Source organism: Theropithecus gelada, chromosome 8, assembly GCF_003255815.1.
Source record: "Theropithecus gelada isolate Dixy chromosome 8, Tgel_1.0, whole genome shotgun sequence".
NCBI lineage: Eukaryota > Metazoa > Chordata > Mammalia > Primates > Cercopithecidae > Theropithecus > Theropithecus gelada.
In genome coordinates, this window is record NC_037676.1 from 63,372,970 (window position 1) to 63,395,765 (window position 22,796).

Consider the following 22,796-nt stretch of genomic DNA (forward strand, 5'->3'; position numbering starts at 1 on the left):
ACTGTATGGAGGATGAAATGGACGAATTGACAGAAATAGGCTTCAGAAGGTGGGTAATAAAAAACTCTGCCAAGGTAAAGGATCATTCTCTAACCCAACACAAAGAAGCTAAGAACCTTGACAAAAGGTTACAGGAGCTGCTAACTAGAATAATCAGTTTAGAGAGGAACATAAATGACCTGATGGAGCTGAAAAACACAGCACAAGAACTTCTTGAAGCATACACAAGTTATCAATAGCCGAATTGATCAAGTGGAAGAAAGAATATCAGAGATTGAAGATGTTCTTGCTGAAATAAAGCAGGCAGACAAGATTAGAGAAAAAGAATAAAATGAATGAACAAAACCACCAAGAAATACGGGATTATGTAAAAAGACCAAACCTATGATTGATTGGAGTACCTGAAAGAGATGGGAAGAATAGAACCATGCTGGAAAACACACTTCAGGATACTATCCAGGAGAACTTCTCCAACCTAGTAAGACAGGCCAACATTCAAATTCGGGAAATACACAGAACAACACTAAGATACTCCACGAGAAGATCAACCCCAAGACACAAAATCGTCAGATTCTCCAAGGTTGAAATGAAGGAAAAAATGTTAAGGGCAGCCAGAGAGACAGGCCAGGTCACCTACAAAGGGAAGCCCATCACAGTAACGCAGATCTCTCAGCAGAAACCCTACAAGCCAGAAAAGAGTGAGGGCCACACTCTTAAAGAAAAGAATTTTCAACACAGAATTTCATATCTAGCCAAACTAAGCTTCATAAGCCAAAGGGAAACAAAATCCTTTCCAGACAAGCAAATGCTGAGGGATTTCATTACCACCAGGTCTGGCTTGCAAGAGGTCCTGAAAAAAAGCACTAAACATGGAAAGGAAAAACTAGTACCAACCGTTGCAAAACTCATTGTCCTGAGTTTCCTGTCATATTTGTTGTCTCAACCAACTCTTTGTCGGAACAGTTAATTTTTTTTTATTGCCTCTCTGCATCCTGACAGCTGACGTGAATAAATGGTGTTGTTACACGCAGCTAAATTTTGGGGTAGTTTGTTATGCAGCAAGTGCTACCTGGTAGAGAAAGGTTGGCAGATCCCACAGAGAAGCCACAGTAACAGCCTCCAGGGAAGAAGCCTCATGCAGAATCAGACCTTCAGAAGGAAGATATATGATAAGCATGTTTTCTTCTTCTTGGCATTTGCAACTCCTATTTCTCACTCTATTAGGGAAGAGATTTGAATATTAGAGAAAACATAGAATCTAATACTCCCCCACCCCGAATGAGTAAGTAGGAGCCACTCACAGCTATCATTCTGGATGCATATGACAAGCTCAGGACAAAATCAGATGACCCTTAGCAGAGCAATGTTAGGGTATAATAAAAGACACGCTAATGGGAGGATGTGTTTTCCTTATATAAGAATATAATGTGTTGTTTTGGAAAAAGTAACGTCTGCTGTAGGGAAGTGTGCCAACTTCCTAGGCAACTTCTGAGGAAATCAGCCACAGCTTCCAGGTGGGTAGATTGAACTGGAATGAGGAGCACTGACAACCCCCTCCTAACCCCTTAATAATGCCAGAACCTACTTGACCCCTTTCAACCAACCAAAGGAAAAATTTCATTAGCCTCCAGCCCAAAGTTGAGAAACTTCAGTTTGTAGAAAACAGGAAGAAGGATCAAGGAGTGGAAGGAACCTCTTCCTTACATGGAGAGGCAGGAGTCAGGACACCTAACCAAGGCATTGGAAGTAGGAGTCTGGGGTAAGAGGATGGACATTGAGGAGAGGATAAAGTGAGCATTTGTGCAGACATCAGCTTTCCAAAGGCTTAATCCTGTCAGGGCTTTCTTCCTTTGCAGTGAGGTTGAGGCAATATATGTACAAGATAAAGACCTAGCCTCACTCACAGTGCTGCTTCTACCAGGCGCAGGAGGCCCAGTAGATTCTCTGAAATGGCACAGAAGCAACCTTCAATTTGTTTTGTGGGGTTGAGGGAAGGCTGTAGCGGAAAAGCAGTGGCAGGAGCCTCAGCCCACCCTGTGGGTCACTAGACAGTGTCTTCACTGGGTATCAGCTGCCCAGAGAGAAAACGGTAGGCTGGAGAGCCAGTGAAATGGAAACTGAATTTCCTTGTTGTCTTTCCCTGCACCCCACCATCCCACTGCAAAACAAAAGATGCCAGGAACATACCTGGGTGAGAGAGAAAAGGGGAGGATTTTGCACAGGCGGGGTATACAAAATATCCACAAATGCAAGTGATAGCAGACCATTAGAATAAATAGATCCCTAGAGGGGTAAGGAAGTACTCCTTATCAGATAATATTTTCTTTGGTATAGAAATTACCAAATATTTTCTTTGGTATATATAATTACCATTCTTTGGTATTATCTGATAAACATTTGAAAAATCATTTTATTGTCTTTCTTTGCTGATAAAATTAATACACATTCTGAACATAATTTTTAAAGTTCACAGAAAAATAAGAGAATACTACGTACAATATTTTCATGATTATATGTGTGTATATGTTTACATGTGTGTATATAATGGTTTTAGGTTTTTTCTAGACATATATTTTCCAAAATTGGAATCACACAATGGGTAGATTTGTAATCTATTTTAATTTTTATTTAATATTATATAACAATTATGCTTAAATGCCATTAGAGAGTATAGCTTTTTTTGTTTTTTTTTTTGAGGCAAGATCTTGCTCCATCAGCCAGGCTAGAGTGCAGTGGCAGCATCACGCTGACTGCAGCATTGACCTCCTGGGCTCAAGGGATCCTCCTACCTCCACCTCCCAAGTAGCTAGGATTACAAGCACACACCACCATGCCCGGCTAATTTTTTTTTTGCATTTTTTTGTACAGTTGGGGTTTTGCCATGTTGCCCAGACTGGTCTTCAACTCCTGGCCTCAAGCTATCCTCCCACCTCAGCCTCCGAAAGTGTTGGAATTACAGGCATGAACCACCACTCCCAGCTAAGAATACAGTTTTAATGGCTATACTGTGTCACATCTTATAAATGCAGCCTAATAGTTTTTACATGTTAGTTAGCTTGTAACTATATCACATTTCCACATTGTACTGAAAATTTCTGTAAATAAAGTTTATGTGTATTTCTGACTTTTTTTAAAATAATAAATTATTCAGAAATCTACACATTAGAACAAAGCATATGTACATATTTTAGTATTTAAATACTAAGACTGTGGGTTCTGGCACCAGAAATCTTGGTTTTGGCAACCAGATAGTCATTTACTTGCGGTATAGTCTTAAGCTATTATTAATATCTTTTCAGGGCTCAGTTTCTTCATTTGTAAAATGACAATCAAAATAAAAACACCTAGCTTCCAGAAGGACCATGATAACTTAATGGGCAAATACAAAAGCCCTTTGCAAGGTGTAAAGGCTATACAAATGTTAGTCATTGGTATTACTGACATGTTTCCAAATCTTGTTTCCTTCCTAGTTGCCACTTGAAATATGACAGCCATAACCCGGTTCTGTATATACCATGGAGATAAGGACAGAGTAAGCAAGGTTGTACCTCAAGGCTAACAGGCGTCGGGGAGGACGCTTCCAACCTTGCACTAGAAATCTCTGTAACAAGAATTTATGTCTCTCTGACATCTCGCGCCAACACTGCATGGCCTGTGGGGAAAAGGGTCACAGAGAGTACGCAGCCAGGTTAACTCATTACCATAAATGTGCTTGGAATTGAAGAAGAAAATCAAGTAAGGGCAAATGGGTAAAAAGCGCTGTCTGCAGCTGGCATTTACTTTCTGCAAGATTAAAACATTCAGCTGAATAAATTGATGTCATATCTCTGTAGCTGGTCAGGGTCACATAATGAAATAAAAATGTAATGCAATTGCAGGCCCCCTCAAGAGAAGGTGCAATGTTCTTTTGTTCTCTGCATATCTGAAGCACTGCAAACATTGAGAAGGAAAGACAGGTGAGGTCAAATGTCTCAGGATGCATTGGGAAGTGTGAACTTGAAGGGATGAGAGAGGGAAGAAAGTGACAGATAAATGCTCTTTTGGAATCAGAGTCAATCAAACTGCCTTTCCTCCCATACCCCACCCTTGTGGTTTTGCTAGGTGGAAAGTATATACAAGAACATTGAAGACTGGGCACTATAACTGTTTGAAGAAGGAGAGAAAGAGAAGACAAAAGAAGGGAAGGAGAGAGGAAGGAAGGAGAGAGGAAGGAGAAAAAGGACTCTGTAATAGAGAATAGTTACAACAGATGCCTTAAAATAACCTTGAGAGTCTGGCAATTGGACTTTTAAAAGTGTAAAACTCCAAACATATTTCATGTAGCTCTGTAGTTTCAGAAAGGAGTGAACTGAAATGTGAGGAAGGATTTTGGACAGAAAGGGCAGTTGGTCTGAGAAAAACTGTAGCACCTTCCCTGAGATATTTAAAAATAGCCACAATGCTCTGGAATGCTAAATATGGGTATGTCTGAGAGTGGGGAAAGTTCAAGACCAATCTTGGTTTACTCAGATCCTGCTATGTTGTTCTACACAGCTAAACTTATTTCTTTTGTAGCTGGCAACATGAAATGTAAGCCTAAAGTATAAAATTGAGGAAAATTATACAACGATGAGTGTTCCCAAACATTTTCCAAGGCATTGCAATATTTTTTCCCCCAGAAAAAGAGTCATCCATTTAATGAGCATTTTGGCTTTGAGGTGACATTTGAACTGGATCATAAAAGATAGAAATTAATTATACAGGCAGACAAAAGGAAATAAAATTACCATTCATTTAAGCATGCTAGATATCCCATATTTATTACAGCTCAGAGTAATAAAAGATTTGTTTTCAGCAGCCTCATTTCCTTATTGTCTTTGATTTTCACAGCTTCCCACCTCAAACCTTTCCTTTCACCCAACATTTGCTCTCACACAACGTGTGTTGGCCTTCCCCCATTAAAAAGCCTTCAAATCAAGCCATTTAATGTGATAACAAAAGGAAAAAGGCAACTATTTTGTGCCAGACATTGTGATGTATATGGTACATTACTCATCGCACTCAATCTTTACAACAAACTTATTTAGTAACTGAAGTGCAGACAAGTTTGACAGTTTGTCCAGAAGGCCAGGATTTTGAACCTGCTTCTCTCCTTCCTTTATACTTTGCCAGATATATTCTATTTCCAGTAATGTCAGGCTTAGTTGCTTGGACCAGCTGTCTCAGTAAAAACAGCTAAAATGAATAGATTAAATATATTATAATCTATTTTTAAACTTATAAAATAATTATACATAAGATATAAGATCTACATATAATCTTATACATAAGATTATATATAATTGATTACATATGTATATATACATGCACACACATATATGTAATATTTATTTATTAATATTTATTCTTTAGAATATAGGCTATAATAGGATATATACACGCCTTCATACATATATTAAAGAACTGAGAAAGTACTAGGTTAACATTGCAAGAGAACAGCAACTCAGAAAAATGGCATGAGCATCCTGGAAGTTACTCCTGAGATAATTCACTGAGACTGACAAATTTGAACTTTTGTTTTGATGGCTTTGTGAGATGTGGGGACAGTAGTAAAACCTGCATTAAGATGGGTAATGTAGCTGAAAAATTAGCTGAGAATTTGAAAAACTGTACTCTCATTATGACGGTGAATTGAATGTAAACCAACCTTCTCATGGCTTTGAAGCCCAAGTCAAATCATCCAGGCTTGAACAAAACTGCAAATCTTGAATTTCAATTAAGTTGTTCCTGATAATGTTAGTTCAGCAGTCATGGGGCAGAAGCAGACAAGTGTTGTTTGGAGAAAGGACATTCATTCTAGACCACGGAGTATTCATACAAACAACTTTTAAGGCATAATGATCACAAAGATAGTCAGGCATACAAAAAAAATTAGAACACATTAGGGACAACTAGCAGAAATAACAGACAATAGAAAGATATGGAAAAAGATCTTGTTAATTAAAATGATCAAAAACAGATTATGCTTAAATAAATTAGAGAAAAACTTGAACCTAGTATTATTATAAACAAATTAGAGAAGAATTTGAAAATCATCTGCAGGATATAGGTAATGTTAAAAGAGAAACCAATATTTAAAAAGATAAATAGAAGTTTTAGAAATTAAAAATGCTAAAATTAGAACCTTTATAACATGTTAAACAATAGGTATAGCTAAAGAGAATATTAGTGAGCTGGAAGACTAACCAGAAGAAAATTTCATGTATGTAGCATAGCATGGAGGAACAAAAAGAGGAAAAACATGAAAAAAGGTAAGTTATGGAGCATTCAATACAGAAGAATAATTTATATTTAACAGAAATGCTCTGTAACTTTTTAGAATGCTTTAGAATTTTCCTTTAAGAAGAAAAGGAATGGGATATAGGTAACATTTAAAAAATAATTATTAATACTACTCAAACAGATGAAAGATGATAAGTTACATTTGCAGAATACCAAGAAATCCTAAGCAGGATAAGTTAAAAGAATTATACATTTAGGTATATTGTAACAAAACTATAGAAAACCGGAGACAAAGAAAAACTCTTAAAAGCAGTGTAGCAGAAATGACAGTAGTCTTAGCAACAAAAGTCAGAAGACAAGGAAATGTTTTCAGTGTACGGAAAGAAAACAACCGCCAACTGGAATTTTCTACAAAGTTTTCTACAAAAAAGTTTTCTACAAAACTTTCAAGAATGAAAGTAAAATAATGTCATTTTTGGACAAAGGGAGATTTTGACACCTATGGAACCCTACTAAAAGAAATTCTACAAGATGAACCTAGGCAGGAGAAAAACACACCCTAATAGAAGGTCTAAAATGCAAAAAGAAAGGAAAAGCTTAGGAAATGTTAAATATTTGGGTAAATCTAAGCAAACATTGTGCTAAACAATAGTATTAATGTCTTGAGGGATTAAAAAGATAAAACATATATCAGTAGCATATAAATTGGAAAGCAAGTAAATGAAATGAATGCATTCTAAGTACTTGTAATGCCTTGGAATACAGTTATTAATTATTTTTACAATTTGTAAAAGTTGCATATGTATGTTTTAACGGACAGATAAATACTAAATAAGAGAAAGAGGGTATATTTATTTCAAAGTCATAGTGGGGAAGCAATGGAATGAAAATACATGTGTGATTCAAAAGAAGAAAAGGAAGAAGGCATGATAAAGCAAACACCGCAAATGGAAAGCATAGAATAAAATGGTACATTTATCCCAATGTACAGTAATTCTTGACTAGATGCTCCAGTTAAAATACAAGGATTGTCAGCTTGGATAAAAGACAAAAACCATTTATATGCTGTTCAAAAAACGCACATCTAAAAATTAAGGTTAAGGAAAGATCAAAAGTCAAAGATGAAAGAAATATATGTTAGACAAATACTAACCAAAAAACCCTGGCATTATTTTGTATTTTCTTTTGAGTAATGTCTGATATATCAATATCAGACAGATTAGACATTAAGTTGGTGCATTACTAGAAATGAATTGGGATGGTTCACAATGACAAAAGGTTTAATTCAAGATGAGAATTTAGCAATTTTAAGATTTTATGTTTCTATTTATATAGGCCTCCTTTCCCAAAGGGAAATAGATAAATAAACATTGTGATGGGAAATTTTAACACACATCTCTCAAAAATTAATGGAAAAATCAGAAAAATTAGTAAAGTTATTTAAGATTTCAATAACACAACTATGTATGTATTTATATATATAAATTCATACTTAGATACATAAAAATTCCTATTCTTCTGAAGAAATACAGAATTCATAATCTTTTGAGGCTTGTATGAAACATTTTTAAAAAACAACCAAATGTCATGCTATGAAATAAAAATTTATAAATTTCAAGTGCTATATTAAGTATATTAAGTATTTTATTAAGTATATTCTTTGACCACAACATCAGTAGCAAACTGAAAATTAGAAAATTCTCATATGTTTTGAAATTTTAAAATACACCTCAACTGATAATCAAAAGAGAATCATAGTAAAAATTAGAAAGTATTTTGAACAGAATAATGAAAATATTATATATCAAAACATGCGGGCTACAGCTAAAGCTACATACAAATCATAGCTTTAAATGAACTCATTAGAAAGGAGGAAAGGCTGAAATTTGATGACCATGTTAGAAAAAGCAGAGCAAAATATACTACAAGTAAGTAGCAGGAGCAAATAACAAGAGCAAAAATTAATAAAATATAAAACAAACAGAGAATCAACAAAGTCAAAAGTTTTTTTTAAAGACTGATAAAATTGAAATCAGGAATGGTGGGAGACAGAAATTGGGGGAGAGAAAGAGAGAGGTTCCTAATGATCCATGTCAGGAATTAAAAGCTGAATCACTATAGAACTACATTTTCTCCCACTTTTACAAGTTATTCTTACTAATAAAGTATTTCACATACATTTTCTCATTTAATATATTATAGTGAGTACTCATCATGCAGAACAAACAGCCGGTGCTTACTTGGCTTGTAGTCCTGGCTTTTTTTTTTTTTTCCCTATAGTGTGCTTATTCAAAAGGAAAGTGTATTTTTTTCTCAATTATATTTTACTTAGAATTAAGGATTATCTTAAATCATAAATGACTGCCATCTCATAAAAGAATAATTAGCTTTTCATTAGATTCATGCAATATGAGTTCCTGAAAGTTTGGAAGCATCAGATGAAAATATATGAGAAATTATTTATTTCAAAATTTATTGATAGGACAGAATGGTACTTGAATTTAAAAAACGGGGGAAAGTGAAGATGATGATTATGAGGAAGTTAGTCACTGAGACAGGTAGTAATGACGAAGAAATGGTGAGACTTATAAATGTGAATGGCCACAGTAATAAAGAGTAAAAGTAGAAAATCAGTAATTTCAGGCAAATCACTTTATTTACAAGCATGTAATTAAACTATCTGCGTGCAATCATTTCTGTAGACACTATCTTACAGAGTTATTTTTGTGTCTTTGGAAAAACTATATATGTGCTTTGGGTTTCAGCTTATTTTTTCTACTAGATAAGTAAACTGGATAAGATAATTCCAAATTTTCAAAATAGGATGGTTATTATGTTAGAAAGGAAACATTCTAGAATAATTAAAAGCATAGACTTTGGCCGGGCGCGGTGGCTCACGCCTGCAATCCCAGCACTTTGGGAGGCCGAAGCGGGCGGATCAGAAGGTCAGGAGATCGAGACCACAGTGAAACCCCGTCTCTACTAAAAATACAAAAAATTAGCCGGGTGCGGTGGCGGGCGCCTGTAGTCCCAGCTACTCAGGAGGCTGAGGCAGGAGAATGGCGTGAACCCAGGAGGCGGAGCTTGCAGTGAGCCGAGATCGCGCCACTGCACTCCAACCTGGGCGACAGGGTGAGACTCCGTCTCAAAAAAAAAAAAAAAACAAAAAAAACCATAGACTTTAGAGTCATGAATTAATTTTTTCACTTAACAAATATTTATTGAACAACTACTATGTGCCAGCAGCTCTGTGTTAGACGCTAAGGATATGGATAAGGTCTTTCTCACCATAGAATTTCTCTTCTATTAAAGAGACAGGCTCTAAACAGGTAAAATATTATGTAAAAATATAAAATACTACGTGACATGTGCTATATGAGTAATAGGGTGCTGTGATACAGATTAAAAGAGATGTTTGAAAGCTTCTTGGTACTGTACCTAACTCATAATAAAATGCTGGTTGAGATCATAATTTTATTCTAGAAGCCTACAGAGCTGTTCTTTAGTCAGGACTCATTTCGTTGCAAAAGGTGGAAACCCAACCAATATTGGCTTAATAAAAAAAAAAAGGAATGTGTTTATTCATGTGTTTTGGAAGCCCAGGGTTGCCTTAGGCAGAGTTGGACTTGGTGTCTTGAAGGATATTGTCAGCCTCACTTGTTCTTGCCTGCTTCCCCTATCCCCCGCTGCCAGAGATAAGCTTCATGAGAGCAGACACTATCTCCAGCTTGAGTGTGTGGTGGTTACAGTCAGGGACAATAGAGGAACAAACGTGTCTGTGATTTGCTGTATTTAGGTCATTGTGCCTGAGGCAGACATTTTCCCCTGTGCTCTTTTAGTAATAGCATCTTCATAAATTTTATCTAGGCATGTGGCCATCTAACTAGAGAACATGTTTCTCAGCCTTCCTTGCAGCTAAGTGTGGCCAATTATTCAACAATGCAACATGAGTGAAAGTGACGTGTGGAACTTCTATATCACTTTTAAAAATTGCTTGCCCTCTCCTGGCTCTGTCTCTTTTCCATGTGCTGAAATGCAGATGCAGTGTTGGTTTCACATGCTTCATCCATGTAGACAGCACTCTAGCAGCCTTTCTCAATCAGGGGTTTCAGAAAAGAGTTAAGCCCTAATGCCCTCAGGCATCAGGCATCCATTGTATAATGCATTGAGTTCTCTCTTATGCATCAAGAACGGTATCAGCAGTAGTTTCATAGCTTGAGGTCTTAGTTTTAAGTCTTTAATCCATTTTGATTTGATTTTTGTATATGGTGAGAGATAGGGGTCTAGTTCCATTCTTCTGCGTATGGATATTCAGTTTTCGCAGCACCATTTATTGAAGAGACTATCTTCTGCCCAAAGTATGTTCTTGGCCCCTTTGCCCAAAATGAATTCACTGTAGACATATGGATTTTTTTCTGAGTCCTCTTGGATTTGTTTCTGGGTTCTCTATTCTGTTCCATTGGTCTACGTGTCTGTTTTTATGCAAGTACCATGCTGTTTTGATTACTGCATATTGTAACTGTATAGTATAATTTGAAGTCAGGTAATGTGATTCCTCCAGTTTTTTTCTTTTCTTTTCTTTTTTTTTTTTTTTTGAGACAGAGTCTCACTCTGTCGCCCAATCTGGAGTGCAGTGGAGCTATCTCGGCTCACTGCAACCTCCACCTCCTGGGTTCAAGTGATTCTCCTGCCTCAGCCTCCCGAGTAGCTTGGGTTATAAGCACCTGCTCCCATACCCAGATAATTTTTGTATTTTAGTAGAGACGGGGTTTTGCCACGTTGGCCAGGCTGGTCTCAAACTCCTGACCTCAAGTGATCCGCCTCAGCCGCCCAAAGTTCTGGGATTACAAGTATGAGCCAGTTTCATTCATACCTAGTATGGCTTTACTCTCCACTGTGAAAGGGCAGCACCAAATTCAATGTAAACTCCTCTAGTCACTGTGCTCTCCTTCCCTCAAGTACACAGACTCTTTGTGCTACACAGCTATTGCTGGGGATAGGGGAAGGGTGGCTTCTGCAATTCAAGGCAGTCTCTCTGACCCTCCTCAATGCTTCTTTCCATGATATGAAGTTAAAACCAGGTGCTGTGATTGTTCACCTGATTTTTGGTTCTTGTGATGGTGCTATTCTGCGTGCAGATAGTTGTTAAAGTTTCATGTTCCTTCCAGGGGTACAAATGGTGTAGGCTTCTATTCTGCCATCTTGGTTTACCCCTGTCCTTTTGTTTCTTGAGAGATATTATATTAAGAGAAATCTAATATACAACCCACAATTATGCTCTTGAAAGCCCCTTCCTCTTGTTTTTAATATTTAAATTTCAAGAGCTTTAGGGGTACAAGTGGTTTTGGATTACATGGATGAATTGTATAGAAATGAAATCTGGGTTTTCATTGTACCTATCACCTGAATAGTATACATTGTACCCAATAGATATTTTTTCTTCTTTTTTGAGAGGGAGTCTCTCTCTGTCACCCAGGCTGGATGGCAGTGGCACGATTTTGGCTCACTGCAGCCTCTACATCCTGGATTTGAGCGATTCTCCTGCCTTAGCCTCCCAAATAGCTGGGACTACAGGCGTGCACCACCATGCCCGGCTAATTTTTCTATTTTTAGTAGAGACGAGATTTCACCATGTTGGCCAGGCTGGTCTCAAACTCCTGACCTCAAGTGATCGACCCGCTTTGGCCTCCCAAAGTGCTGGAATAACAGGCGTGAGCCACCATACCTGGCCCCAGTAGATATTTTTCATCCCTCACCTCCCTTTCATCCTCCCTTCTTCTGAGTCTCCAATGGCCATTATACCACTCTGTATGTCTTTGCCCCCACTTATAAGTGATAACATCTTGTATTTGGTTTTCCATTTGTGAGTTACTTCACTTAGGATAATGGCCTCCAATTCCAACCAAGTTGCTTCAAAAGACATTATTTCATTCTTTTCTATGGGTGAGTAGTATTCTGTGATGTATATGTACTATATTTTCTTTATTCACTTATTGGTTGATGGACACTCAGGTTAATTCTATATCTTTACAATTGTGAATTGTGCTGCTATAAACACTCATACGCGGGTGTCTTTTTTGGTATAATGACCTATTTTCCTTTGGGCAGATACCCAGTAGTGGGATTGCTGGATCAAATGGTAGATCTACTTTTAGTTCTTTGAGAAATCTTCATACTGTTTACCACATTGTAAAACCTAGGAAAAACTATTCTGGACATTGGCCTGGGCAAAGGATTTATGACTAAGACTCCAAAATTAAATGCAACAAAGTCAAAAATAAATAAATGAGACCTAATTAAACTAAAAAGCTCTGCACAGCAGAAGAAATAATCAACAGGGTAAACAGACAACCTAAAGAATGGAAGAAGATATTTGCCAACTATGTCTCCAAACAAAGGGCGAATATCCAGAATCTATAACGTACTCAAACAAATTAGAAAAAAAAAATACAAATAGTTCCATTAAAAAGAGGGCAAACAACACGAACAGACATTTCTCAAAACAAAATATACAAATGACCATCAACCATTGGAAAAAATGCTCAACATCACTAATTATTAGGGAAATGTAAATTAAAACCACAATGAGATACCACCTCACTCCAACCAGAGTGGCCAAAAAGTCAAAAAAAAATATAGATGTTTGTTTGCATGCATGTGGTAAAAAGAGAATGTTTACACACTGCTGGTGGGAATGTAAATGAGCAGAACCTCTTCCTCTTTTCCTCAGGTGTTTTGTGTTGTTTTGCTTTGTTTGCACACAAAGCTGCTGAAGATAACTTCTGTGCCGCATGATCCAATATCTTCCTCATTCCCAAAGGGGCTTTTGTCCCATCCCACTTCCCACCTTTTTATGTAGAGCACCTTGCTTTCTCTGCTAAGTCTTCCCCCCTCATATTTTACCTCTGCTGTTTAGTCTCCATTACTAGTTTACCACTCTCTAGTCTATGTCACCAAAGATAAGGGACCTTGCTGGGAAAGTCAAGGGTTCTCTGTTGAGGACTGAAAGGGGTGGTGGGACATTGAGCAGGCAAAGACAACCTTATCTTTAATAAATTGTAAAGGAGGAAAAATATAAACACTCAGCAGTTAATAAAGCTATCACTGCAATGTTACAACATTAATATATTGTGAAAATTTTCCATTAAAGAAAACAAGTGCTTATTTATTTATTTATTTGAGATAGAGTTTCGTTCTTGTTGCCCAGGATGGGGTGCAGGAGTGCGATCTCAGCTCACTGCAACCTCCATCTCCCGAGTTCAAGCAATTCTCCCATCTCAGCCTCCCGAGTAGCTGGGATTGTAGGTGCCTGCCACCAAGCAGGCTAATTTTTTGTATTTTTAGTAGAGACGGGGTTTGACTATGTTGGCCAGGCTGGTGTCGAACTCCTGACCCCAGGTGATCCACCCACCTTGGCCTCTCAGAGTTCTGGGATTACAGGCGTGAGCCACAGTGCCCGGCCTACACTTATCATTAGTAATGACTACACAATGCATCATTCCATATACAGGTGGTATCTATATATGTACTCTATTTTCTATTGGTGAATATTTAATTTGTTAAAATGTTTTATTAATAAAAAAACTACAGTGAAGATCCATAGACATACATCTGAGTATTTTTCAACTTATTTATTTTGAGCAAATTTGGTAAAGTGAGATTGCTGGTCCAAAGGTACGCGCGTTAATGAAAATTTTGCCGTATTGCCCTTCAGAAAGATTCACCAATTTGTCTTTTACTAATGATATGAGATATCATTTGTTCCACAATTATGCCAGGACTAGTTATCATCATTTTTTTAAGCTTTGTCAATTCAATAGGCAAAATAATTATTTCATTTATTTCTTCATTAGTGAATTTGAATCTTTTTTGTTTTTACCTTTTTTTGTTTTACTCTTATTGATTGTTGATTTTTAAAATTACATATTTGTTTGCTACTGAGGTTGAATTGTAATTTAACATTTGGCCATATATCATATGATTTTGGAGTTGGAAAATGTCTTCAAGATATTAGCCATAACCAATCATGGTGAAATTTACTAAATTGCAATCTTTTCCTTGACCTCCTTTTCCATCATTTGCCCCTATAACTCACACACACACAAAGCAATTCCAGCAGAATGAAATAAATTCATCGAATAATTTTGATAAATCAAACAAAAAAGTTTTGTAATAGAACCATATATCTGCTATCATCTAAGGGTCAGGACCTTATTGCTTTTAAGGAATAAGATAATTATGATGGGTTAGTTAGCCTTACAGATGGAAGGAAGCTCAGGAGACCCAGCCAACTTAGTGATAGCAGCACAGTACATAGGCCAGGTCTCGTGCTCTGGCAAGTAAGGAAAGTTAGTATGAAGAAGGGGAAATGCATTTCCCAAAGCTTCTGAGCAAGGGCAGAATCAGGACTCAAACTCAGATCTGTCTACAAATCCAGTGTCTTTTTCATAAAAAACAAAAACAAAATCAAAAGAAGACAAAAGGAAATCTAAAGAGAAAGAAAATGATTGTATCTTTTGTAGGACAGGTGTGGTTGATTAGAGGAAGCAGGACATGTTCAAACCTTTCTTTCTAGCATAAATAAAAGGCTGACTTGGTCATAATGAGAAAAGTTATGCTTATGGTTAATACTGTGATGGACCAAAGAGATCATGTTCTAAAAAGTTCTGTGTTTTAATTATTACATTTAGTGCCCTTTATTCTGTTTCCTGACAATTTGAATCCCAGTTGTTCTAGAAAGTTGGTGCCTCCTAAGTTCCTCTTCCTTTGTCTGTTTGAAATGCTTGTTCCCAGGTGCCGTAAAGAAATAGCACTTGAACATAAGTTTAATTTACTCAGCAAGGCCATTTTTATACTTTCTGAAGAAAGGGTACACTCGCCAGCAGTTTTGCCACGAGAGGACACCGAACAAAGGAGACAGGGTCATTAAAACCTGACATGTCCACCCTACTGCTGTGTCCAGTTTCCATTGGCTGGAACAAGACCTCACGTTCTGTATTTGTCCTGATTGGCTAGCAAATTAGAGAACTTTTTAAAAGAGGCAAAAGTAGAGGAGAACAAAGGAAGGAGGAAGTAATTTGTGGAATACTGAGAAAGGTGAAAACACCTTTAAATAAGGAAGAGGAACAGGATATGACCTAATGCTTACTTGGACCAGTATAAGCATGCTGGGGCAAATAGTTAGGCTAAATTGTAGTAGCTAAGAACATAAAGTACATTGATTTCTTTATCACGGCTAGCAGATATTTAAGAATGTTAGCACAGGTCTTTAAATAAATTTTGCTTCTGAGAGAAGTTACTATTTATTTCTAATTAAATGGGGAGGAAAGTCTTTGAAGAGGAACCTTTACTTTATTTTTTACATGTCCCATGCAGGTCAAGGTCACATGGAACTACTTTGACATTTGAAGCCTGTCCCACTCAACTTCCGGTTGATTATCTTACATCTTCTCTTACTTTCTGAACATCCTTGGATGTTATATTCTTACTTGCCTCTTACACAGATTGTTAGCATCCCATATCAGAAGTTTAATCCCCAGTGCAAAGCAAGGCACATAGTAGGGTTTATTGTAAATGCAATGTGCATGATCTAATGATGACTTAAACAGTCCTACAGAAAGATTCAGCCAATATTTATGAAGCAACTGCTAGGTGCTGGGTGCATGAGTTTGATATGAGATATTAAACTCTTAAAATCCTCCTGCCATATAGAAGATACTGGCCCCATTTTTCAGATGACAGGAATGAGGTCAAGAAGAGTCCATGAATTTCTCAAGATTCCATATTCAGTGGGGCTGGGATTTGAATTTTGGTTTCTTGACTTCAAAGCTGGTGCTGTTTTCACAGACCCACGCTCCTGCTGGATTTGCTCAGCACAACCTGATCAAAGGTGGAAGAGCTTTGCACAGAGACCTATAATGACTGATGAACTTATTGACAGACAAGAGAAAATAATATCATAATTATTGTAGTGGTTCTTGCTAACCAAACCCCATGGTGCCTGTGTTCTTGGGCAAAGATTGATTTTAAAAAGCAAAATAAAGTACAGAGAAACTGCCTTTGCATTGAAGCCAAAATTGATGGGTTTTCAGGAAGCAAATTACTGGACTTGTGATTGTTTTCTGCTGGATAAATATCCAAATAGAATTTTCAGGGGCTATAAATGCAAATTGTTTACACTATTAAAAACGTACTGAATGCTAATGTCTATAGAACTTGACTGTTTCTGCCTGAAAATGTTAAATGTAGGAAAAGCATAATAAGGCTTCCTCAACATTCCGTAAATGGCATTAAGTACATTATTTCATCAATAAAAATAAAAGAATTTCATAGAACAAAATAAATGTAAATGCTACAAATTGCTTTGTATAGCTACTTTTCTATTAAAGCAGATTTCACTATAGATTGGAATCCAGCTTCATTAAGTTCTCATAGGTCAGATTTTTCACTAATAGATCACCAGCAGCACTTAGTGTAATTCCTTTGCTTTCTTCAAGAGCTTTTTGTCACTAAAAATATGCAAAAACCACACCCATCCCCCCCCCGCAAAAATTGGAATGGTTTGTGGATGTCAAATTTGTAAACTACAATTAGAGAATGTATGTGTTTCAAAATCTGTTGTTTAAACCATTAGAAATGGTTGAACTTTTCATAAAGAATAATTGCTTACAAAATAAATTTTAGAGATGGATAGAATTGTTTCGTCAGTGGAAAGAAAGGAAAAATCTTCCAGGTTTCAATAATTCATACATCACAAGGGAATTCATAAACCTAATTAGGAGATGCTGTTTAAAAATTTTTAAAAATTATTTAAAAACTGTGGTTAAATATACACAACATAAAATTTACCATGTTAACCATTTTTAAGTTTACAGTTCTGTGGCATTAAGTCCATTCCCATTTTTGTGCAATGATCACCACTGTTCATCACCATGAGGTTTTCATCTTTCCAAATTGACATTCTGTACATTAAAGAAGAACTCCCTACTCCCTATTTCCCCCTCCTCCTCACCCCTAGCAACCACCACTCTACTTTCTGTCTCACGTAAATGGAATCATACAGTATTTGTCCTTTCGTGTTGCATAACGACTTCAGGGTTCATGTATGTTGCAGCATGTGTCAGAATTTCCTTTCTTTTAAATAAATATTCCTTTGTACCTTTATGTTACATTTTGTTTATCTATTGACTCATCAGTGGACACTTGGGTTGCTTTTTTCTGTTGTCTATACAGATAATGCTGCTATGAACATGATGTGCAATATCTTTTGGAGTCCATGCTTTCTATGTATCCTGCCTTTGGGTATATTGGCAGAAGTGGATTTGCTGAATCATATGGCAACTCTACATTTAATTTTTTGAGGAGCCACCATATAGTTTTCAAAGTGACTATATTATTTTACACTCCCACCAGCAATGCACAAAGGTTCTCATTCCTCCACCTTCTCATTAACACTTGCAATTGTTTTTAAAAATAATATGCATCCTCCTGGGTTTAGAGAAGAATGTTCTTAACACTAAACTTAAATTTTTTTTTATTTGCTGAAGTTCTTTAAACTCACTGATCTCTACTTAATTGTTTATATTTTTAGATGCAATTTTATACTTTTTTGATATTGTTATTTGACTAGTTCTGTCTCTGTCATTAGCCTGTAAGCTCGAGTGTAGAATATGTCTAGCCAGCAAAATTTTCCAGCATATACTAAGTGCTCAATAAAGTAAGTATCTGTTGAGTGTATAAATAGTGGAATTAATAAATTCCCAGGTCAGTACTTTTCTAGTTCATTTTCATTCTATTCAGCAAACTTGAATGATCACCTACTATCTACCAAATAGTATTTAACAGTATCCTGAGAATACTGTTAAATATCTTTGCTCAGATGTTGTCTTTCTTAAAACTGGGTATTTTTGTTAAAACCCTAACCCACACCATCAGAACTTAAGGCAATTTGGCAGAGTAATAGTCCCACTAACGTCATTAATCAAGTGAGTATCTATTCAGGACTGTGTATATGCAAGGAAGTGTGCAGTAGGTTTTGAGCAGGAGGTGGTGTGTATGGTAATGAACAGAATGACTACAAATACAGGGATATCAGTTTTTTCTGTCTGGAGAAATCTCCAGTTCCTACTAATTAATACTTTACTCAGCATTGAGGGCTTAAATAAATATCGCTTCCACTGGGAAGCCTTCCTTAACTCTCTAAGCTAGATTAGACTCTTTTGTTATGAACTGCCTTACAGCATTTATCCTAATTTTCATTAACTATTGAATAATTTTCTTCCTAGTAAATACCTTCCTAGAGGTTAATGATGGAACAGCTGTGTGTGCTTTCTTCACCTCTTTCTCTGGTTCTAACACAAGGCCTGGCCCATATCTATCAGTCAGGAGACATTTGATGAATGAATGAAAGAGCTCATTCTTTCATTCATTTTGTCCTGAGGGAGCCTGCAGTCTAATAGAGGAGATACAAAGTGCCTTAGCATTGCAAATATTAATATAAACAAACCACTGTAGAAGCAAAGAGAAGGAAAAAGTAATTCTAACTGCAGAGGGAGGGAATCTGAAGACTCAACAGTGAAGTTGCTTCTGAGCCATCCTGTGCATAGGCTTAAGTGAAGTTCAGAGGTACATGGGCTCAAGTGAAGTTCAGAGGTGCGTGGGCTCCAGGGCTGTGCAGAGGTGCATGGGCTCCAGGGATGTGCAGAGGTGCATGGGCTCCAGGGATGTGCAGAGGTGCATGAGCTCAAGTGAAGTGCAGAGGTTCATGGGCTCCAGGGATGTGCAGAGGTGCATGGGCTCAGGTAAAGTGCAGAGGTGACCCCAGCATCCTAACTCATAGACTCTTTTTATCTTTCTAAGTCCTCCTTCAGTCTCTGCTGTGTGCATGCACAATTTTCACATTCTTGTGACCAATATATATGTAGTTTCATTGTCTGCAGATAGAGCTCAACATTGTACCACAATTTTACAGAAAAGTCTTACGGTTTTCTGCGGCTGAAAATATTCCAGGTGTGTGGCCGTGGACATTCTACTTTAAGCCTCAGTTTCCCATTTGCATATTGGGTTTTGGTAAGGGGGAAATGATTATAATGTAGTTGGTTGGTAATTTCATGTGGTTTTGGGCCACACAGTACATCTTGGGGAAAGGTTTGTTATAAGTTTTTCAACCATGATTTTCAGCTCTAACTTTGTTCACAGGGAGGGCAGGTAAAGATTGAAAAATCACTCAGGCTTCCCAGACAGCCCAGTTTACCTAGTCTTTCGGACACTGGAAGTCCTTGGAAAGATTTCTGACTGATATTTCAAGAAGCTGTGTTAGCCATGGGAATGGACACACCTGGATTATTGCAGGTAGATAAAAGCAAGGAGCAAATGGTGGGCTTAGCAGCCGCAGCCAGCAGAAAATTCAGGAAATTTAGCTCCATTCTCATCACCTTTTCTCAATGAGTCTTGGTCTTACAATGGAAGTGAAAATGCAAAGTCAGAAAACAGAAATCCCTTCAAATATTTTATTGCACACTGATAGACGAAGTAATTTTTCTCTGTGATCCATCACCAGAACACTTGCTAAGGGAGGTTATTTATTAGTTTCACAAAATGATAGATTCTTTCCAGGCACACATGCTGATTTAGTTTCAACTGTATGGCAGAATTCCTTAAAGACCCTATCTTTCATAGACTTTGGAGCAAGGTATCCAGATCATTAATTTTGAAGAAAGGGCTCTGACAAAATAGCAGATAAATCAGAAAAATATTACATTCTTACTCTTTCCTGGCAAGAGCTGCAATAGTTTAAGAAATTAGCTTTAAAAAATTGCAGAGCTGAGGTAGATTTCACACGTTAGGTACTAAAATATTCTGCAGTGTTTGAATGTGAAATCCAACACATTATAAAAATTATCAGAACATATCTGCTGGATAAGAAAAATAATTTACTATATTGACTGCACCGCAGTTTTCTTTCTCTCTCTTTTCTTTCTTTCTTTCTTTCTTTCTTTCTTTCTTTCTTTCTTTCTTTCTTTCTTTCTTTCTTTCTTTCTCTCTTTCTTTCTCTTTCTTTCTTTCTTTCTCTCTCTTTCTTTCTTTCCTTTCTTTCTTTTCTTTTCTTTCTTTCTCTCTTTCTCCTTCCTTCCTTCCTTCCTTCCTTCCTTCCTTCCTTCCTTCCTTCCTTCCTTCCTTCCTTCCTTCCTTCCTTTCTTTTTCTTTCTTTCAAAGGAATCTCACTCTGTTACCAGGCTAGAGTGTAGTGGCACGATCTCAACTCACTGTAACCTCTGCCTCCCGGGTTCAAGCGATTCTCCTGCCTTAGCCTCTCAAGTAGCTGGGACTACAGGCATGTGCCACTATACCCAGCTAATTTTTGTATCTGTAGTAGAGACGGGGATTCACCATGTTGGCCAGGATGATCTTGATCTCTTGACCTTGTGATCTGCCCACCTTGGCCTTCCAAACTGCTGGGATTACAGGTGTGTGCCACTGCACCTGGCCTTTTCTGACAGGATTGGAGTTGTTTCTTCATAAATCCTCTCGGATTCCTAAGACACAGCTGTGGGCAGGTGTATAATCCCATTTAAAATAGTGTAAAAGATGAGAAGTGATTCAAGAAAAACTAGCCAGTGGTAGGGCAGTGTAAAGACTTATGCCAGTTTTCCTAAATTTAGAAGCTATTTTAATAAATTTCTCCATTGCTAAAATAACAACAACTTTTCTGTACAAACATTGACCATATTTTCAAAGTAGAAAAAAGTAGAACTTTAAGGAAGAAGCAAAATGAATAGACTGAATCATGGATGTGTAAGGCAGGCTCAGGGGCCAGTCAATCTTTAGGCACCCAGCTGTGGGGCTAAGCTTGTTCTCTTCGTTTGGAGGCTGTAGTGTTGGCCGCCCAGCCTGAATTGCCTCAAACTTAGAGAGTTTTATTTCATTCTCATAGAAAATGCTGATTGTCACATGTTTACATTTTGCACAACTGCAAAAAGAGATAAATTGAACTATGATAGAACATTGGCTATAGTGTGGAGTTGGGCAGGCAAGACCATAAGCATGGGGACCTGCTTAAAGACTATGTACTATAGTTGTCCAGAGTAAAAGATGACCATTGCCTGATTGAGGCAGAGGCAATAGAGATGGAAGAAGGACCAGTTCGACTTTGTGTTGTCTGAATGAGTGGCAAGAAGAAATAAGGAGTCCATGATGATGGCCCTGTTTTTCGACTTGAGCAACTGGGTTAAAGTTAACTTAGCCTCTGAAGTGAGGACGAAGGAGAAGATTTAAGGAAAAGGTGATTGGCTTACTTTTGGACATGGTTTGTCAATGCCTGTGATGTCTCAGATAGCCAATTAAATAGATGAATTTCAAGATCAGTGTGGTAGGCAGAATTCTAGGATGCCACCAATACCCTTGTAAAATCTTCTTCTGAGTGTGTTTTTGTGGTGGAGATTGGGGGAGTAACTCATAACTTGCTTCTAACCAATAGAGTATGGCAAAAGTGATGGGATGTAACTCCCATGATTTGATTACACTAAAGGTAAAGGAATTTTGCAAATGTAATTACAGTAAATTCTCTAATCAGTTGACTCTGACTTCATGAAAAGCAAGATTATCATGGGTGGGCCTGCCCTAATTAGGTAAGATCTTTAAAGCAGGATCAGGTCTTCCCTGAAAGTAAACACTCAAAGTGAGACACTCCCGTTATGTCTGAATGTACGTGTCACTCTAAAATTCCCATGTTGGAAGTAAACGTCAAGACGATAGTATTAAGGTGGAATCTTTTGGGAAGTAGTTAAGGGCTCCCCCTAATGACTGGATTAGTGCTCTCATGAAAGAGGTAGAAAGGAGCATTCTGTTTCTCCCACTTTCCTGCCATGTGAGAACATATAAGAGGGGACTGTATGAGGAACAGCCCTCACCAGACACTGAAACTGCCGATGTCTTGGTCTTGGACCCTCAGGCTCCAGAATTGTGAGAAATAAATTTCTGTCATTGATAAATTACCCAGTCTCAGGTGTTTCGTTATGGCAGTAGAAGCAGACTGAGATGACTTCCCTGCTGCCTTTAAAGAAATGAACTGCCATGTCATGAGAGGACCTGTGAGAGGGCCCATGGCAGGGAACTGTGGAGCTTCCAGCTGCCGAGAGCTTCCAGCTGCTAATGTAGTTGACAATTAGCAGGAAGTCATGGGCCTGAATGTTATAGCTGAAGGGAGCTAAATTCTGCAAACAACCGTGTGAGCTTGGAAGAGAACTCTGGGTTCCGGAAGGGAATATAGCTTATGCAATATCTGGATTTGCACCCGAGGAGAAATAAGTCCTGCCTGGACTCCTGAACTATGGACACTATAAGATAATAAACGTATGCTGCTATATTTGTTCACAGCATAGAAAACTACTGCAGGTAGCACTAGGACTGGATGTATAGATTGGGGATTCCATGACACAGAGAAATAAATGCTATCACCCAGGGACAGCCTGTAGAGTACGAGAATCAGTGTGCCAAAGAAAGAACTTGGAGGAACACCTACATTTTAGGAAGGAGAG